Below are 16,502 nucleotides of genomic sequence, written 5' to 3' on the forward strand. Positions count from 1 at the left end.
ATTTGAGCTGATTAATGATGCTAATTAAATTAGTTAATATGATTTTTTTCTAAAACACTATTTTTTTTTCTAAAACACTCTAAACATCTTTTTTAATTTCCTCTCTATCTCTCCTACTTGATTATTGTTAGAGAAATATGAATAGGATTAAATTAAAAAAAATTAATAATATAGAATTCATCTTATATACAAGACTACTGTTAACTCCCTAATTAGCTCTTATATTAAGAATAATAAGAGTATTTAAAAAAATTAATCAAAGCCACGGAATACTAAATAGGCCAATGAAATTGATTCCCGGAAGGCAAATGAAGCTATGAATTCACAGGTAGGTTATATGTCATTTCAAAATTACAATATATTAATTAATTAATTAATTATTGGTTTCAACCAATTGGACAGTTCCTTTGGTTTTGATTAGTATGCTTTGAACCCTGAGGGGACTATACAGTGCTCAGAAAAGACACCAAGATGGTATGCATGTTGACTAAGAAATGTTCATCATTCATATTTTTTAATTCTAATATACGTCATTCTTCTGGTTAATAGATATTGTTATTTAATATTAGATTGAGTAATTTAATATTATGACATCACTTTCAATTGAAAAATACTACCAACATATCATAAACAATTTCATGATTAACAATATTTGATTTCTCTTTCTATCTTTTTTTAATTAACTCCAGTTTCTCATTTGCATCCCTAATTCTGGTAGAATATAATAACAAAAGCTGGGCATTAATCATATTGTGTTCATTAGATTTCTTTCTCTGTATTGTGCTTATGCATGAAAGAGATTATCATTTAAAGTTTATTTGAAGATTTTTTTTTAATGTTTCTATTACAGCCTGTAAGGAGGTGGTCTAATTGATCTCAACAGGATAATTAAATGCTGGTTAGTAGTATGAAAATGAGTGTTAGCGGATTAATTGTGTTTTTAGAACTTTTATTGTGTGATGAAATTCATATTTGAGGTCAAAATCTGACCCAAATTAACACACTGTCATGAATATTAATTACATGATCACACATCAAGTATTCAAAAAATCGAACATATTATTAATCTAAACATTTTTATTATTTTCCTAGAGGAAAAAATGCAACACAATATTATGTACATACGTGCTCAATCATCAATCAGCCTCGTCACTATCATCCACCGGAGCAGCATTTCGGCTTCTCCGCCTGGAATGTCGGCGGTGGCTGCCACCAAACTTCAACCTACCGCTCTCCTTAAATCGTTGCTTCTCTGTTGGATCAATGACACACTCCGGTAATGGCACAGGGTACCTCAACGTATCATAACAATAGGAGTAGTACATGTAACGTTGGCGAAACCGACGCATGGCGAGGCGGCGCATGGGGGTGATGGTGGCGTAGTCTTGGGTGAGGAGGTAGGTGTGGCGGTCGGAGCAGATATCGTCGATGTCGGGAACCTCTTGGATCGGGTCGACGGAGCAACCGTGAAGGGCTAGGTCTTTGAATTCAACAACAAAAGGTGCATACTTGTAGTTGACTTTGTATTTGCCGCCTGAGGTAGCCCAACTTGAAGCGTCCCATACAGTGGCGTACAAGGACATTGGCTTTGAAGGGTATTCTTTTCCCATTTCTTCTTCACTACGTACCACTTCTCTTATTGGAACCTACTCATCGATGTAGAATCTGCACATTTTAATTCACATACACTTAGTTGTTAATAATCAAAAAAAGAAGAAGAGCTCACATCTATTGAAAAGTTAGAGGGGGCGAATTGTAATTTTGTGAAACCACCTGAACAGATTGTGATGAAAAAAAGTAAAGTTTATAAAAATGAAATTCAGAAAGTATATAAATCAGTAATTAAGATTAGATCAGATTATGATTATAATTATAATTAGTGTCTTAAAAAAGGGGCTGCCAGCTGCTTTAGAATCCAGTTAGGTGGAATTATGGGAACAAATTTTATGGCAAACAGTATAGGAATCTATGGGCCTAGGTAGCTTAGTTTAGTAATCTAACAAAATTATTTTAATTTATTTAATCAAATTAATTAAACAATGCAGCCTCATCACATGCTTCATGAACTGATTCCTCCGCCTCTTTATGTTTCTTAATATTTTATGCGGCCTCCTTTCAACTTTCAACAACACCACTTTGACCTACTATTTTGTTTTATTATAAAATTGTAATCAAGAACGGTTCACATTTTTTTTTATTAGACTTATATTGGCCAGATTTTTTAGTCAAAATACAGAGGCTTCTAGATTAATTGATTTTGTATCATGCAATTTACGACAAAATATGTGAGGAAGACAATCTTGAATTAATTTGAATTTTTCGTATAGATGAAAAATATTAGAAAAATATATATATTTTTAAAAAAATAAGTCGCGGAAATAATTAAATTGTGGGGGGCTATTTGAAAAAATCACTCAATCATAGAACATCACATTAGTTCGTAGCTAAGACGATGCTTACAGTGATGAAAAGTGATATGCCACCTTTTGTGGCTCGCAAGCTTTTAGAAACATCCCACACGCAATCCCAAACTCTAATCTATTTCTTCCTCGCCTCAAGTCAAACCAAATTAATTTCAATTATGACAATGATATATATATATATATATATATTCATTCTTAAGTTTAGACCATACTTTTTCTTTTTTTTATCAAATTGGCCTCTCCTTCAATTCTTATCCTTATCCCCTCCTCATTTCCTAATTTATATCAATAATTGAAACAAGTTTTTTATTCTCCACAATATTTGAATTTAAATCATGTACACCTTATAACTATCACTAAATTAGGTAATTTATAAATATATATTTCTGATTTATACTATAGTAACATCATATTCGTAGGTATAGTATAATTTTTAAATTAAAGTTAAATCTTGCACCATCATCGCTCTAGCTACATCAATTGTTGAACACGTTTTTATGGGCTTTATAATGAAATGAAGGAGCACTCCTGCAAATTATATATGTATATATTTATATATGTATAAATATTTTTTTTTAAGCTTATACTGTCTAGTTTTTCAAAGTCTGGTCAAAAAGAAAATAAAAAGAATTAAATAAGATTGAGAGGGGAGCTGGACGTACATGATGTTGGTGGGAGACCAGAGGATGCTGTATCGGTGAAACTGCTTGGTAGGGTCGAACCAGAGACGGTAGCGTTCTTCTCGGCCGCGGTGGGTGCTGCCGTTGCCGTACAGGTTCGTCTGAAACCTCCACGGCTTCCCTCCGATATTCCCTAAGAACTCAAAGTCCAGCTCGTCATGCGTCTTCTCGAACACATCGCCGTTTGACGTCTGCATTTTTCATACACACACAAATATGTCGTCAGAACCGTTTCAAGCACGACGCGTCGTTTAATTTCACTCTGACTCTACGACGGCGTCGTCGTCGTCGTCCTCGGGTTCTTTTTATGACTGTTTCCTTTCGCTTTCTCAGAAATTCCATGAATTCATAATTTCCTGTGTATATATTGAATGAAAAAGTTTGAATTTGTGTATATACTCACATAAAATGCGACACAAACCCTGCTGTGTAATCGGAAGGCAACTTGATATTGGCGCTGAAGAATCCATACTGATACATATTGGAGGAAATGAAACCCGAACCTGTTTAATTGTAGCATATAAATAAATGTTTTCGACATCTTTGCTGTCATATTTTGTATTAAAAGGTGAAAAAAAAACATTGAAGTTTTGGAGGGGACCTGTGAAGCGATCAAGAAGGAGGCGGACGCCGCGGCCATCGGAGGAGCGGACGACGTTGGAGTCGCCGAAGAGGGGAGAGTAGGCAGCGTTGAAGGGGACGGTGGCGAGGTTGAAGGCTGCGTCGGCTATGGCGAAGGAGGAGAATAATAGGAAGAGAGAAAGAAGAAGAGATAAAAGTGGAAACATGCCAGTTTTGGGGAATGTCCCAAAACAACGTAAGAGGGACATGGCTGGTTTGGTTACTACTAATGTTTCTCTTTCTAATTATCTCTCTCTCCCCGCTCTCTCTGTTTCTCTCTCCCTCACACCTCTTTGCTTTGTGCCTAAGTTTATATATATACTCAGCACCCACGAGATGATCTTACACGCACACATATATAATAGATAAATATATATACATATATGTTTTTTTTTAACCAACGAACTGAATATTTTTGAATTCTCGGAGCTTTGATCTTGTTTTATCTTTTTATTTTCTGTTTATTACAAAACGCCCTCGGCCGGGGAGTACGTGACGGGACACCTAAACTATTATGGTGTATGTGTTGCGAGTTGATTAATACAATGATTTTTTACCGACCATATGTAGCTTGCTATGTTTGAATCTGCAAGTCTTGGCTATGTACCTTAAGTCAAAAACTTATCAACAGAATTTTATTGTTTTTATTATGATATACAATTTAAATTACATGACAACAAAATTAGTTGAAATAAGATATGATTTTTTTTTCAGGGTAAAAAAAATGATATGATTATGATATGATTTTTTTTCAGGGTAAAAAAAATGATATGATTTTTTTTTTCAAGGTAAAAAAAATGATATGATTTTTCGATTTCAAACGGTATGATATCAAGGGAGAAATTCTTCCGTCGTGATTTGGGGGGGGGGGATGTCATTAATTTAGTAGGTTATAAGACCTTTTTTTTTTCCTTCTAAATATAGGCATATTTTTTTAGAGGCAATCATTTTGGAAAAATTTAGACAATAAATGTGGGTACTAAAACCTCAGTTTTGAAACATTTTTATGTCTTTTTCCGGATCCAATCCAGATGAAATAATTTTAAAATAATTGAGATGTTAAGATAGTTTTTTTTATTTTCAAATCTTTATAACTAAAATTTCAACAATTTTCTTTAAGAACGACCCTTAGTTGCCTTTTTATGTGCCACTGCGGCCCCCCGCAGTCAATTTTACTTGGATCCGTTTCCAACACCCTCACGAGAAAGCATAGATAGATGATACTACTTTAATTTCATCGAGTTTCTTAACTAATTTAATTATATAAAAAAATTAGATAAATTAGCTAATTATTATAAATGTGAATTGATTTTTCCAAAATACCTATATAGAATATTATATTATATACTCCTCTGATCCTAAATATAAGATTTTTTTTGTATTTATACATTTAGATCGGAACTAACTTCTTCTTCAGCTACCCCATATATTAAGAATAAAATGGACACTTTATATTAGAGATACCGGCACAATAGCAATAATTAAGCTGTGAATTTTATCTAAAAATGAAAGAATATGTGCCCGTGGTTTGGTAATGAATGATTATATAAAAATATAAATTATAGCGATGAACGGGATTGGATAATATCAACGTTTTATTAAGTATGGTTTACGACAATGAAAGATAAGGATGCATGATTGATGTGGTTCAACATCATGCTTGGAGAGGCTTCACCCACAAGTCACGTACTCTTTTCTTCAATATAATCATGCCCATCCATAGGCCCCTTCAATATTTTATTTGAAAAAAAGCGAGTCTAGATGCTTGTTGAAGTTTATTTCCAACGTAGTTTTTTTTCAAACTGTTGTGATATTGTTTCCCACATATTTTATCCACAACTTTTAAAAAAATATATAGTTCTATTAAAAGTCCATATACAATATTATAAGTATCTTTGTCACACAAAAAATTATCGTGAATAATTGCAGAGTTAATATTTATATTATTTTGTTAAAAAACAAAGAGAATGTCATGTTATACAACCTATTCAGAGAAAAAAATAACAGTTTTTAATTTTTTTTTTATAAAAAAATTTAACCTTTAAGATGATGTAAAATAATTCTCACATACACTTAGCTATACTTCGAATAGGATCATTTCTAATATAATGATAATTGTAAGCAATAAAAAAGTATTCTTACAGATGGAGTTTAAAAATTTTTCTCCTTTCTTTAATAAAATATTAATAACCAATACATCTCTGCAAGAAAAATATAACAAGCCACTTAGAGTTAACTCAATTTTAATACTTTAAATTTTAATTGTAAGACTTTGTTTACAATATAAATGAGATTTTATAATTATGACCAAAGCTAATGCTACTTTCGGTCCTTAATATAGATCCTGTTTAACTTTTATTTAGTCCTATATAAGACCTTATTCCACTTTGTCTCTCATATTTACTCAATTTTTCCAAGATAATCCTTCTAATAATATAGTTATAGTTAATACATTGATTAGCAAGGATATTTTAGGAAAAACAACACTTATTAGGACAAATAACTAATTCAACTTACTTTCTTAATCTCCTCAAATTAGTCAACTGGCTTTTATAATTAGGACCGGAGATACTACCTCTCCGGTCCTTAATATAAGACCCTATTTGACTTTTTGTTTGGTCCTAATTATAAGACCCCAATCCATTTTGTCTCTCATATTTATGCATTTTTTCCCAAAACAGTCCTTCTAATAATAATAGTTCTAACCAATACACTTAATTAACAAGGATATTTTAGGAATGACAATACTTATTTATTACAAATAACTAACTTAATTTACTTCCTTAATCTCCTCAAATAAATCAACTGGGTCTTATAATTAAGACCGGAGGTAGTAGTATTTTTCAAATTAGCTGAATAATATAAGTGGCCGCACAAATCCAGAATTGAGAAATATCATCCCTGGCTGGGGCTGGATGGCTTATTTGTGGGCATATCACTCTGTCTCTAACCACAGATCCACGTGTATTAGAAGGGGGCAAAAACGTCTTATCTATTTAAATATATAATGTGACACATGTCACCACCCAAGCTTTAAACCATTCTTATGACTTGGTCATGTGTCTGGAGGCCTCCATTTAATTATCCATAGAATTAACAATAACTATAAATTAAAAACACCATGATGCATGATAATTACCAATTACCAAATATTAAAATCAAAGTCAAAAATATTATTATCATGTCACGGCATCATTAACCCAACTAGGAGACAGCAAAATACGATATGATTCCTCTTAATTACAATTTGTCAAAATTAACTTAGTAAACAATATCATTTGATTGATCATCCAATTATTGTTTTTGAATATTAGGTGAATTTTATTTTAATTATTTTTACACTTGATGTGTTTTAAAATCGAGTAGAAGAGATTCCAAACTTTTTTTTTTTTTTTTTGAAAAAAGAAAGCATATGCAAGCTCAGGCTTTATCTAGAGCCAGCCCCTTTAGGATTCGCTAATAATTAATTTTAGATGAACGTCGATTAAAAAATAAAAAAATAAAAAGAGAGAGTAGTTAGAGATTTGGTTTGTTTTATTGTTTATTAAATAATAATTGGTTGGATATATTACGCTTAAATTGAGGATACCAAGCTTGTGAGTTGAAGTAACATAGTAACCACTTTTTAGTCTGAACTGTGCGTGACGAGACGAATCATAATGGTGAAATTAAATATTATTTACCTCCGGTCCTAATTATAAGACCAAATTAACTAATTTAGAGAGATTAAGGAACTTAGTTAAGTTAGTTATTTGTAATGAATATGTATTGTTTTTTTCTAAAATATTCTTACTAATCAAGTTTATTACCTAGAACTACTATTATCAAAGGACTATTTTATAAAAAAATGAGAAAAAAATATATTGAGATTTTATATTTAGAGTCAAAATAAAAATCAAACAAGATATATTAAGATCAGAACTAGTAGTATCTTTTTGGCATTTATTATAAAGAGAATAAAGGGTGGGGCTGGTGCAGAATAAGGTTGAGTGGGTAAAACAAGTTAGTTTTAGGTGGGTATTATTGTCGTTTCAAAATATTGAAGAGGCGTGTATGATCACGAAAGGTAATTTAGCCCGAAAGTGGAGGTATATTCGGAAGTATATGTCTACATTTTTAGTGACCATCTAAATTAAGGGGGGTATTATTGTCCACTCAACTCACTTTTAATTCGTTTTGAAATAATAACTTAACATTCGGCCTCACTTACTAATTTTTATAATCATTTTATGCTTATTTATTTATATGTCTATTTTATTTTAATGGGATGTATCCAATTGGTTTTGGTATGTGTATATATAGTTATATACACAGAGAGAGACATAAATATGAAAATAAAGCAACGAATTAATGAGCCTAACAGGTAAAATTATTTGTTCTTTGCTTTGTGTAGGTAAAATGAACAATTTTAAAATTATTTCATGAATTAAGGATTAATATTTTTTAGTTTTGAAAAATTTGCTGAGAAAATCATAGTACTTTAATAAAAATGTCGGCATATTTAATAAATTTGCCCTCTTTCTCCTCCGTCTCTTGACGGAGATGGTTCAGATCAAGTTTTATTTTAACCAATCAAATTTATTTCAATTGAGATGTTAAAAAATTGAGGCTAATTATTAATTTTTTAATTGTGAAATCGAAGAAGTATACTTCGTTAATAACAGCGTCTAAATCTCCCCGAAGCATTGATAATTTCCTAATTAAATTGCCACAAACACGAGAACTTGCTTAAGTGACAAAAGCTCATATATCATTTATATAAATATGAGTGATTATATATATATATATATATATATATATATATATGTAATGAAGAGGCTATTTATTATTTAGAGTCAGATTATATCTACATCTAGATTAGTAGCAGATAGCAGCCCATGACTTATAATCAAATAATTATAAAGAACTTTAAAGAAAATAAATAAGTGTGGGATTGATGAAGAATGGGGCAAACTAAAAGGTGAAAAGTGCGAAAAAGAATAGGAGAATGTGTCTTGATGATAATTTCAAGTAAACAAAAAGGAAAAGTGAGGAATGGAACGAAGCATGAAGAATTAAAGATCGGGAAAATACGTCATTAGAAGCCTTTTCCCCCCTTTACTCAGCGTGTTATTTTATTAAGTTACGTGTGTACAGTGCTTGTGCTTTTGCAAGACCAAGAAGCAAAGAACAGCTCTTTATTTATTTATTTGTTGTTTTCTGGAAAAAGAAAATGAAAAAGAAACACAAAAAGGTTTCAGGTTTTTGTTCAATAGAACGATAAATCGACCACTGTATTATATAGGCTCCGAACCTGAGTTATCTCTGTATTTTTTGCTTTATATAGGTATTCTTCTAATTAGAAATAATTTTATTCAAAACACTATTATATATTAAATGTAAATATATTTTTTAGTAAGAATTTAAATCTTAGTTTACCCTATTATAGAAGCTAGTCTTTTTCACTAAACCCAACCGGTATTAAAATTTATCTCTTCTTTTTTGTACATCAAAATCAATTTATGTTTTACATGGATATTTTACTTATCATGTGCCCGCAACAATGGAGCTCTCTCATCCAACACCCTCGCATGAATTTCAGTCGCTTTATGTCATTTGGACATCAAATCCATGCATCTATCTTCCAGCAACATTTTACCCATCACGTGCTACCAAGGATGGAAATCGAAATAAAGATCTTCCATAACATGATCAAATACGTCTATACTCTGGTCACCCATCTAGCATAATTCTGTTTTTTTTTTTCCTTCGTTTTTTTTTGGGTTCAATTGTTATCGAAAGATGGATCACATGGAACGACGATAACACAGGGAAGTATGCATGTAGCTCAGTTCCTTTTTACCAAATTTTAAAGATCTTAAATCTCTCAAAGAAGGGCATTCAAAACCGCACATGTATACCATAGGAATATGATTACTTTTATACCAGAAACATACATTTCAACATTCCAGATATTGACTATTGAGGCACTTCTTTTCAAATCTCAAGCCCCTATCCTACGGGCAAAGATATAATGATGCCTTGCAGGTCCTTCAAGACGTTGTTTCAGACTTCAGTCGTCTGAAGTTGTGTCAGTGTCCTCCAACCCGGGTCTGCAGACCGTTCCAAACATGGAATGTGAGCTGCAACTGAATAATAAATTATCAGTGTAAATCAAAGATCATTGGTTTATTGGACCTCAGTTATGGTACTTGCTATTACAAGCCAGGAGTCAGAGCATATATATTAAGAAGAAATGTCGAGGAACTTGTGTTGGGGAGCTTTTAATGGGCAAGGATATATGTATCTTTCTCTCCAATATTGCAGGGAGTCGTGACAAAACCCACCAAAAATGAACCTTAAGTACTTCGGTGACAATCAACATTCAGTATGAATTATAGAGTTGAGCCAGTTGGTCATCATAGCAAATAATTAGGATTAAACAACACATTCACGTTCCACAAGGAAATGGAATAGAATATAATATCCAGCAAGAGAATGAATACTTCAGACGAGGGGATAATATACAGCTTATCGTTTGATCCAGAGAAAATACACACCAATACGACGGAATAAGTTGTATAAGGGATACGTAACATATAGCAATCTCAACCTTAGAAGTTCATATGTTGCTGGTACAATGAATTCTTAGCAATCCAGATTTATATATCCCATGATTAAGTAGCATATGATATAGTAATATACAGGTAAACGTAAGAGTATTATGGGATTTCCTAAAGCAATTACCTGGCTGATATTAAGATATCTGTAGATTCTTCAATAACAAGAAATTAATTTAACACAACCAAGAAAATTGGAGTTTCAGTATATCAGACTGAGCCTTTGTACTTCAAAGTGGAAGGAGAAATTACCGGAAAAAATATGGACACAATAATCATTACCACGCACAGGTAATAAAAAGTACAAAAAAGAAAGAAAGAAAGAAAGACTATTGCAATTAAACGAAACTCACAAAATAGTGATATAGAAATTCTTCAAGCTTCTCAAGCGAAATTGCAACCGTCAGCCCCTTTAATAAAAACCCAGTATTGAACTGTTGCAAATAAAGGAAACTCACAAAATAGTCATATAGAAATTCTTCAAGCTTAGGCTAGAGTATCTCAAATATAATCGTAACTTAGCCCTTTTAAGGTTCTAGCAAGAAAATCAAGGAATATTTCAAGAAGGATATCCTTTCATGCACCAAATTAATACATTTCATCAAGTCTAGCCATCAAAATCGGATTTGACTCCATATAAAGCAAGTATCAAGACACTGCCACCTTTAAGTTGAGGTTTACATAGCAATTGAGTTATATATTCAAAAACTTCACAAGGAACAACTTCTGAGTAAATTCACCCTTCTGAAGTGGGCGCTAGAGCATAATCTGAGCACAAAACCATTAACACCTTGCCATAGGAGTGGCAAATTCACCCGGTTAACTCAATTAGTAAAACATGGGAAAAGAATTAAGGGCATTCCTTCCTCAAGGTCTCAAGTAAACAGCTGTGACAGAGTCCCATCAATCATGATTGTAAGACATCAAATTCCAAAACAGAAAAACCTGCACATGCTCCTAGACCACCTTTTAAAGGTTCTCCGCATCAAAGATCTATAAACTTTGCTATCTGTCAGATGTGTCATATGATGAATTCCACCAAAAGTATGAGTACGTCCATACATCCAAAAACCCACCAGCTCGATGAGAATACCATTGTTTTAAGCACATTAACAAGATTATGAACAGGAAAATTTTGAACTGTGCACTGTGAGTTAAGCAGAACCAAAAAAAAAAAAAAAATGGTGAATATGTCCTGAACCTGCACAACCAATCAAGTAAAGCTATACAAATCAGTCAGGCTTTCAAACAAAAATTATGCCTCCCAATAGCTTGCAAGTCCAAAGCTCAGCAATCTGTCAAAGATTGATAGTCCCATTAAGCCCAAGTAAATCTGAAGGAAGTGAAGCAGGATCAAGTTCCCAAGAGTCTCTCAAAAGTTCAGGAGTCTCAGTGCCAGAAAGCTTCCGTGCAGGTATTTGATGTGACACTGACCAGAAATCATCTCTTTCAAGATATGTAATAGCATGACTCCCCATTTCTTGTCTCTTAAATATCGTCTTGTAACCTGTGACTTTCCCCAGATATGCCATGCTTAATCCAGTTATCTCATTATAACTCGTCAAAAATACAACAATATCATAGCACCTCTTGCTCGGAACTGCAACACTTCTTCCCTCTATACCAGGAACTGTCTCACTATAAAGTGCCCACACAGACCCCTTCTTTGGATAAATTATGTAAGCTTCACGAGCTGCTTGTTCACAGTCTACAACATGGGAAAAGATATTTACAGAATTTATGGAAGTCTTCCTGGCAACTTTAAATCTCCCACAAGATACACGAAACCCTCTTTTCTCCCAACTAGTTATCTTTTCATCCCCACTGTTTTGTAGATCTAGCCAACTTATTCTTACTTCAAAAGGATTTACAGATACAACTTCATCAATCAAAGCATAATTCCTCGGCATTCCATCGTCGTCATCATATACAGCCCACACCTGGCCCTTCTTAAAGCTTCTCTCTACTCTGTCTTTATCAAAATCATAAAAATCTGAATCCTCTACTGCCATATTTTCCATGTCTCCTCCGATAGAGTTGTTGTGCTTCTCAATTTTCAGTTCTTTACTTTTAGCAGGAGATGCTTGCTTCTCCTCAGCTGCTAGCTTCCCGCTCTTCAAACTTTTGGTTTGACAGCCACCGAACCCCTGGAACTTTTTAAAGCCTTCCGTAATTCCTCCTGCTCTTTCCTCTTCTCTGTTCTATCCCCCTCCTTTTCCCTTAGCTTAAATGTCATCTTCCTCTTTTGCTGAGCCTTTTTCTTGATTTCAGACTGCATTTCCGCTAATGTCATCGTTTCCTCGCGAGTTATAATTTTCTTTGTTTTGGACCTTTCCAGCACATCCCCCACAGTGCTCATTCTCCTCTTCAAGCCTCCACTTCTCAGTCTTCCCCCCTCCATTCACCAACAGCTCCTTCACTCTCTAATTCCCCATGTCTCGCTTCAACGCCTCCAACTTTGTCCCTTAGTCTTCCACTCTTATTGGTCACAGGTTCAACCTCTTCGCCGCTCGCTTTCCCCTTCACGGTCGGTGATTTGCCAACAGTACCAACTTTCTTCCTCAAGCTCGCAACTCTCAACTTCCTACTTCTATTCCTAACCCTCATCTCCTCCTCCTCCTCCTCCTCCTCCTCAGACTCCTTACCATTCTCAACCTCCACAGCCTTGAAACTCTTTTTACAACTAGGGCACACCAAATTATGACCCACATACTTCCTCTCAAACTGATGCAGAAGCCGACAAGTGCAGCACGCTGTCCAGAAGGTCTCCAACTGCTGCTTTGAACCCTTCGTCGCCTCATTCTGAATCCGAATCCTCAGCTTCATATCGTATTCCTTCCTCCGAATTTTATCAGAAAGAAATCGGAACGCCTCATTAACGAGCTTGAACGCCTCCTCGGAAGCCGCATGGGGATTCTTGTCCGGGTGAAGAATCAAAGCTAGCTTCTTGTACTGCTTCCGAATGACGTTGGAGTGAGCAAAGGGCTCGACCTGGAGTATCTCGTACCAGTCTGGAGTGGACGATTTGGAGGCCACACTGAGGATGTCTAAGGAAGTGACCATTTCGGAAATACCATCGAGGTCAGGAACAAGGCGTTGGGCTCGCTTGGCATGTTTCAAAGCAGAGCTGAGGTTGGAACTCTTGTATTTGGATTCAGCGATGGCTTTAAGGCGGAGAGCTTCTTTTCTTGCTCTGCTTCTTCCTCCATCGTTCGCGTCTTCGCGAGCAAGCGAAAGGCCTGCGAAGCGCAGCAGAAAGGGGAGCTAAGGAAGCACCTTGTATCTTCGATTTGGATACGGCGTCGGTTCAATCCTATTTCCAATTTTTATCTGGGTTCGGGCGTGGGACAGATAATTGCACTTTGAGATCCTAGATACGGAGAATTACATGACAGGTTTAAAGAATAAAAAATTAAAAAAATAAACTTCCTATTAAAAATTTTATTGGTAAGAATTGATAAAAGCCAAATCAGAATAACAGTGAAATACTTAGCAATAACAATTTTTAATAAGAGACCTTTCTAAATTTTCCTTTTAAAAAAGAAACAACTCATCACATACAATGCGTTTGGTAGTTCTAAATCAAGAAAATCAAGTACAAATATATCAAAATCAAGTTAAAAAACTTATTAATATCAAAATTGTGGTTGTAAATATATTTAAAAAATTTGTTACAAATCTAATGATTTAGTCAATTATAAGGTTAATATTATTGTCAGTATTCATAATTTGACCAAATTTTGTTTGTAGTCCTCATAATTTTAAATAATTGGTTTTAATCTCTTCAATTTTATAATTAGGAATTTATTAAAAATGTAGGCTTTAATCTGAATTTTGATATTTTAACTGGATTAATCAGGATTTTCCTTTATATTTTTTTAATGAGTTTTGGTTTTGATTATTATATTTAAACTTGTGAAATTATGAGGCAAAAATTAATGGTTTAAAAACTATAAAGACCAAAATTGAAATTAGATTAAATGTGAAGACCAACAGTAATATTAATCCTTGATTATTTAATAGGAGTGTTTACAGATTTTATTTTATTAGTTTTGGAAAAAACCAAATCACACCAAATCAATCGGTTTATCAAAGTTTAGGAATTATTCGTTTTTTATTAATTATAAAAAAAACTGGGAAGGGAAAATGAGAAAACTTTTAAATTTTTTATAGCATTTATAATATTTATCTATATGTACCTCATTCAAATAATTAAAAAAAAACTAAATTTATTGCCAACCACTGTAGGTCTTCAATAATCAATGGGTATTAGGGGGTGTTTGTTTCGTTTTGCGAAAAAGTGTTTTCTGAAAATACTTTTCAAAATTGCTATTTGCCAAACACCCCCTAGGTCTTTTTCAGGACAAAAATAAATACATACATTATTCCCCTCCCATCTTTATCATAAATTTAAATAATTACTTATAAATAATAAGTTAAAATTAGTTAAAAATAAATATTATGTTAAAAATATAGTTTTGTGAAAAAGAATAAAGAGAATGCATAAGGAAATATGGTAAGAGAGTTTGGTAAATGAGAGAGAATAAATAAAAAGGACAAAATTTAAAAAATGCTTAATATCCTGTTTGATATGAAACATTTCGATATGAAACATTAAAAATGAGGGATAATGATCTTGTGGTTTTGTTGTAAAAATCTATTAAAAGAGTGTTTAATATAATAAATTACTTATTATATGGAATTGGACAAATTTGTGTACGTGGAATCAGCAAATATTATGAGAGAATATGATATTTTTAATCTTATTACCTCTATAAATTTGTTTAATCAATACAACATATAATTAATCATACTAAAGAGATTCAATGCTTCATACTAAACCACCAAACCTAAATATTTAGAGAAATTCTAAATTTAAAGCTTATAAATAGAATTGGTGGGATTACAACACAAAGTTCAGATAACAATATGATGGATTCATTTTTTGATATTAACCGAAGTCATCATATAGATGGAGAGTTTAGGATCTTGATACTTTTCCTCTTACAAATGTATTCATATTTTTCTTAGAGTCAATTAATAATTTAAAAAATCTAAAAAATATTCAATTATAGCAAAAAAAAATGATTATGTGTATTATTAAATTATATATTAGTTTATAAGTTAAATAAATTAATTAAAAGATGATAAATGAATATTTTAAAATATTTTATTTAAATTTTTTTAAAATGAGTTAATTAAATTTTATATTAAAAAAACACCGTCAAAAAGAAATAAAATGCCTGCACGGGAGAGAATGGGGATTTCACTACGCGTGGAAAATTAGAACCAAAAACTCACTGGACAGTGACACCGTACGACGACCTCTGTGTTACTGTTTCTCTCCGTGAACATCCCAGCAAACTTAAACAAACAACAAACACAACGCACCTCAATCTTGATCTGATTCTGTTCTGTATCACCTTATCGACTCACTTTGTGATAGAAAAATGGAGACTATCTTCTTGCTATACATAGTCAAGTAAATTTCTGGATTGACAGATTAATTATCTGCCAATTTTCTTTCGAGTCTCAATCCCACCTTTTGCTGCTCTCATTTTCCTGGGGCATCAGATTTTGCTTCTGTTTTGAGGAGTCCCAGTTTATAAGTGGTAATTACATGTATTCTCCTTCCTCGAATTGAAATTATTTTATGGCTGTTTTTGTGTATTACTTTCACTCCGTGTATTTGGTAGTTTCACCCCCGGTTTGTTTAGGGTATGCTGTCGCCACCTGCTTTAAATTGATACAAGATTATTGCACTACTGTTATTGTAGAGGTAAACAGAACTTTTCTGTAATGTGCTAGCTTGGTAGCGTAGGATAGCTAGAGAAACTGGATCTTGCAATAATTTGTATCATCAGGGAATGAACAAGGGAGTAATCCGTTGGTTCATTTTCCGTCAATAGATCCTTCGTTCAATACGAAGGTCATAACTCTTTTGTGGAGTAATCGAGAATAGAAGCATCCGCTTGAAGTGTTTTGTTTCAAGGGCTTAACTTTTCAATCGTGGAACTTAGTTTTATAGGAGATCAATGCCTCTTAAGCTTCCTTGTGACCAAAGTGTTTATGGTGCAGGATGGTTTGATGCAAAATTTTCTGAGGTACTGGTATTAAGGCATGGTAGCAAGTAAGATGGATAAAACTTCAAATGACAAGGAGCCTAAGACTCCTGCTGC

At 33.2% G+C, this 16,502-nt stretch overlaps 2 pseudogenes; both read right to left on the reverse strand.

Moving 5' to 3' along the window:
* Window positions 1-1,004: 1,004 nt before the first annotated feature.
* On the reverse strand, window positions 1,005-4,061 carry LOC114740423 (probable xyloglucan endotransglucosylase/hydrolase protein 30; annotated as a pseudogene).
* A 5,563-nt stretch (window positions 4,062-9,624) lies between these two features.
* On the reverse strand, window positions 9,625-13,587 carry LOC114740425 (uncharacterized; annotated as a pseudogene).
* Between the last annotated feature and the right edge of the window lie 2,915 nt (window positions 13,588-16,502).

The sequence above is a fragment of the Neltuma alba genome, unplaced genomic scaffold (genome assembly GCF_004799145.2).
Source record: "Neltuma alba isolate B1F8T4 unplaced genomic scaffold, ASM479914v2 tig00003148_pilon, whole genome shotgun sequence".
Taxonomy (NCBI): Eukaryota; Viridiplantae; Streptophyta; class Magnoliopsida; order Fabales; family Fabaceae; genus Neltuma; species Neltuma alba.